Source organism: Carya illinoinensis, chromosome 3, assembly GCF_018687715.1.
Source record: "Carya illinoinensis cultivar Pawnee chromosome 3, C.illinoinensisPawnee_v1, whole genome shotgun sequence".
NCBI lineage: Eukaryota > Viridiplantae > Streptophyta > Magnoliopsida > Fagales > Juglandaceae > Carya > Carya illinoinensis.
This window is the reverse complement of record NC_056754.1, coordinates 38,844,498-38,849,846: the sequence shown is the minus strand read 5'-3', so window position 1 is coordinate 38,849,846 and position 5,349 is coordinate 38,844,498. Positions and strand designations below refer to the sequence as shown.

General features: G+C 38.2%; 1 long non-coding RNA gene across 1 annotated transcript; it reads left to right on the top strand.

The window, feature by feature from the left end:
* The first annotated feature begins 337 nt into the window (after nt 1-337).
* LOC122304196 lies at nt 338-4,990 on the top strand. The gene is made up of 4 exons (XR_006240958.1): nt 338-490; nt 569-704; nt 1,646-1,790; nt 4,768-4,990. It is a non-coding gene; the product is annotated as an uncharacterized LOC122304196 (long non-coding RNA).
* The last annotated feature ends 359 nt before the right edge of the window (nt 4,991-5,349 follow it).

The following is a 5,349-nucleotide window of genomic DNA, read 5'->3' as shown; positions in this document are numbered from 1 at the left end:
GATTGAATGTTTGATTTGGATTGGGCGAAATCTGTATTTGAAGGAGATTGCGTCTCTCATTGATTGATGCGTATGCCCAGGAGGTCTAACGAATTGTGCTTGTGGTCCGACTCACCATGGCGCTGAGGTGGAAGTTAAATGTGCAAGTTCTTTTTGCATTCCTCAGTTTTGCTATCGCTATCGCCCCAAGATCTAAGTTGCACAATCGGTAATCTTCGTATCTTCCCAAGGTAACATTGGAGGCCTTGTGATTTTGGTTCTTCTTGAAGTTCTTGTTCTCGATAAAATGATTGCTTTCCTATTATTATTATTTTTTTAAAAGCACTTCAATTATTGAGGATTGGTTACAAGACGATGTACATGACATGGATGTTGACACTGCAACATTCACAACTCAAACCTCTCTGGAAAACACTCATTACCAGAGTTGGAGATTTACTACTATTTGCTCATCCTAATATTTCTGATTGATCAGAAGAGAAACAATGAGGTAACATTAATAGATTGCGGTGTTAAAAAGAAATAACCTTGGACACATGGTGTAAAACATAACATTGTTGTCTCTCAGGCAAAAGTTTGTGCCTCAGCAAGCATCGCTCGACTGAAGAACCTGAATAGGAGAATTGTTGATGTCCCAGTATCCAGGCTCTACTTCTATTATCTCTTTGCTATGAGCTCATTGGTGATCTTGCTGAAATTAGAGGGTGAGTTTCCTATGTCATGAATACTTGATTCTCATTCATCAATGTTCTATTTGTGTAATTGAGCCAAAGATGTAATGGATTGAATGTGCCTATTATATGTCTTATATGGATCCAATGTATCACTAAGACACACTTGCATTAACAGTAACCTTCCTACTTATCAAAAAAATGTATATAGTTTGTAGTTTTGATAGGCTTAAAGTGATTCTACTAGTTTTCTTTGGGCCATTTCTTTGTTTTTTCCCCTCCTCCTTAAGTATTTTCTTGCTTATGATTATGACATGTTTCTACATGCTATTATGATTTCTCATCCTTCAGGTACATTCTTTTTGTATCAGTGTAGAATTGATATTAGCAGGACCATTTAGATCTATACTTTTTAAGTACAAATTCTTAACCACAAGATGAATTTTAATTAATGTGAGATATAAGTCTATGAATTTACTGTTCATATTTGACTGACATTATAATGGTTAAATATTTGACATTTTCTCTATATTGTATCTTAGCTGGATGTTTAGTATCTTTATCCTCATGCAGCAATTGATTTTAGTATTGGACTTAACCCAACTCTTTTGGAGCTTTCAGCTGCAATTGGCAGCAAGGATCTCAGTTAGCTTGGGTCAAAGTTGGATTAGATACATTTTTATATTTATTGTTTGCTTCATTTTCAGAACTGGTATGATCTGTGATGGTGGTGAAAGCATATTGTTGAAATGGGATTTGCTTTGTGGTCTGCAGAATGTATGCTCAAGAATAAGTTGGCCTGTATTAAGATCTGATTTGTTAATTTGGTTTGTATTAAGAATAAGTTGGTCTGTATTAAGGTTTGAAATAGAGATTGCTTGGTTTGTATGCTTTGTGGTCTGCTATATTGGCTTGTTGTTTCTAATACCATAGACTAAACTCTATGCAAATATTCTTCAATTTCGTGCATGCAGTATCTCATAAAGTGTAGAAAGGTGTGCTTTTGCCAAGTATTGAAGAAAAATTATTGGTGGGAAGAGATGAAGAAGGATATTGCCTTGTATATTGAGAGATGTCACACATGCCGTTAAGTCAAGGCAGAATATCAAAGACCCGCTGGTATGCTCCAACCCCTCTCTATTCTTGAGTGGAAGTGGTACAACATTACGATAGATTTTGTAGTGGGCTTACTGAGGACTCCTAGTGGAAAGAACTCAGTTTGGGTGATTGTTGACCGGTTAACTAAGAGTGCCCATTTCTTGCTTGTTAATAATATTGATTCCTTGGGTAAGTTGACTCACTTGTACGTAAAAGAGATAGTGCGGTTGCATGGTATACCGAAGAGTATTGTATCGGATCGGGACCCAAGGTTCACATCTCAGTTTTGGAAAAGTTTGCAGGCAGCATTGGGTACTAAGTTGATATTTAGTACTGCATATCATCCTCAGACGGATGACCAATCAGAGCGTACTATTTAGACTCTTGAAGAAGCATGTGTTATGGAATTTCAAGGAAGTTAAAAAAATCATTTGCCACTCATAAAATTTGCTTATAATAATAGTTTCCATGCGTCCATCCAGATGTCTCCTTATGAGACTCTTTATTGGAGGAAGTGTAGATCGCCTTTGTGTTGGGATGAAATTGGGGAGAATAAAATAGTTGGGCCCGAATTAATTCAAGAAATGCAAAGTCAAGTTTGGATTATAAGGGATAAAATGACGGCAGCTCAGAGTCGTCAAAAAAGCTACGCAGATACAAGGAGGAGAGAGTTATCTTTTGAGGAAGGTGATTGTGTTTATCTCAAAGTCTCTCCCATTAAAGGAGTTAAGCATTTTGGTAATCCGAGATATGTTTGACCTTTTCAAATTTTGGAGAAGGTAGAGTCTGTCGCTTATAGAATTGCTTTACCAGAATATTTTGGAGAAATTCACGATGTCTTCTATGTATCATCCTTGAAGAAGAGTTTTGGATAACAAGAGCTGCACTTTGTCGACCCAGAGAGTATTCAGCTGCAACCGGATCTTACTTATGAGGTTGTTCCTTCGCAGATTATAGATTGGAAAGAGCAATAGTTGAGATCTAAGACGATACCTCTGGTAAATGTGGCATGGGGAGATCCGTTAGCTCAAGATTTCTCTTGAGAGAGAGAAACAGACATGAGAGAGCAGTATCCCTATTTGTTTGAGTAAATAACGGTATGTTTCTTAAGCTTGATCTCAGTGGAATCATGTGACTCGCTTCAAGTTAGTGTTTGATCTTGCAAATTTTGAGGACGAAATTTATTTTAAGGGGGAAGGATGTGATATCCCGTTTTTATATGTATTTTCACTGAAGGAGTATTTTAATTTAATTAAAATATTAGTTCTTTTATTTTAATTGGAGTTATTTAGTTTGTTTTTAGATTTAAAATTTAGTCGTTTTATAGTTTTTAAAATTGTTTTCGTCGGATCAGTTTCTGGACTCCGGAGGTGAAGATTGGACCACATTTCTTTTACCCATCTTTTCTTTTTTTCTTTTCTCTTTTTTTCTTTTTTTCTTTTTCTTTTCCTTCTTTTTTTTTTTTCTTTCTTCTTTCCAGTTCCCTTCCGCGCGACGTACGTGCTCTCTCTCTCTCTCTCTCTCTCTCTCTCTCTCTCTCTCCTTGGTCACCGTTTTGCTTCTACAGCCTAGACCGCCGCCGTCCGGCCATCGTGGCCTACACCACCCACCCAGTTCTCTTCCCCTCTGATCGGTGAACCTCTCCACCAAGTTTCACCTCTATCTGAGCCACCGTTTGCCACCGAGAGCCCCTCCAAGTCTCACAGTTTTTGTGCATTTCGTCCGCCGTCGTTCCACCTCCGGCCACCATCTCTTCACTACTTCATCACCTACCTTTTTTCGTTCTAAACCACCTATTTTTAGTTCCGATTCGTTGCCGGAGCAGCTCACACGAGCTCAACTCCGTTTTGCCCTTTTTTCACTTCCACCGCCATTTTCGCCGGCACCCAAGGCCAACTTTCACCTCCATTAGCTTCATAAATATCTCTAAGTCATTCCCTATCAATTTCAAGTCTTGGTTTGTCCCCGTTCGAAAGTGAGTATTTTACAACCCACGGCCATAGTGTATTTTACACTGACACGTTGCTTTTTCTCCGCCGTTTGCAGCTCCTTGATCCTTCAAAAATTATTATATAGCACTGTAAGTATTTTTCAAACTCTATTTTAGATTTAAATATATTATTACTTTTACAATAAATTCATTGACTGGTTGGTTAATTTCAGACTGAGTCCGAGGAGTCGGGGGTCGGATGGATTTGAGGATGAAGTTGTTTGGTTGGTTGTTGTTGATATTATTATTTGTTGGATAAATTGTGTCTTGAAGTGTGCATTGCATGGTGCATTCATGTGCATGTATTAAATTGAGAAAAACTGGTTTTATTTGTATAAATGGATTTTCGGGTGCGTGTGTATCACGACTCCAAGCCGGGATGGGGTATTATCTCGATGGAGCTCCTCTGGTCAATCGGGAGTAGATAATATTGAGTGACATCCCCTGGGTTGTCGCTGGGCGACGATCGGATCGCACGATACGGTAACGCTGTCGTGTCAACTCCGTGGTCCCTAAGCTGGCAGGGACTAGAGGATGGCTTGGTCCAGGTACGCGCTGGGCGCGAGACTGGGCATCGCTCGTTTAGATGTCAGAAGAGTAGTCGTTACCTGCGGTGTGGCACAGGAGCTAGAGTGTGCGGATGATCCCTAGGGGAGATCATGGTGCACGCAATAAATTAGAATGAGTTTTGGATATTGGATACGGGCCATTTTCTGGAAAAATGTCGAGATTTTGCTTGAGGTTATTGTGATCCATTTTCTGGAAAAATGGTGATTTTCTTGGAAAATAGTGATTTTCTTGATTTGGACCATTATCTGGGATAATGACAAGGTTTTGTTTAAAGAAAATGTTTTGGGCCAAAATGAGATTTTTGGCGTGTGTGGAAAAATGTGGATTTATGGGATATGTGCATTTAGCATTCTTTCATGCATATTGTTGAGTTTAATATATTTTTATATTGTGACGTTTGGATCCTTACTTACCTGCGGTATCATTTTGGTACCATAGACTTTGATGCAGATGTGGAGGAAGAGGAGGAGGCAGAGCCCGAGAAGGCGACTCCTCTAGAGTTTTGTCTTGAAGTCTTTGATGTTTAAAAATTATCTCTATCAGTATTTATGGCTTGTAATGTGGTTTGAAATAATATTTGTGACTTGTAATATTTTATTATGTATGCTTTAATCGGGTTTGTATTTAAACAAAAAAATCTGGTACTCAGTTATAAGACTTTTATTATCCGTTGCACTATTTTATTTGTATACTTGTTGCACGTACACACACTTGACACTTAGCGATAGGATGGTGACCCGTGTTGTCATCATTCAGATGCCTCGATCTCCACGTGTCCGTACGTGGAAATTGGGGGCGTCACATATTTCCTTTCCTTTCATTGATTCATTCCTTTGAGTCCTTTCCTTTTTATTCATAAGTCCATTTTATTTCATAAGCATCATTTCAAAGAATAAGTGTAAACATCATCATTTAAACATTATTTCATAGCATCCATTAATCATCCTTTCATAGTATCATTTAAACTTCATTTTATAGCCTCATTAAACATCATTTCATAAGGGTTCTCTTGAAAGTTAT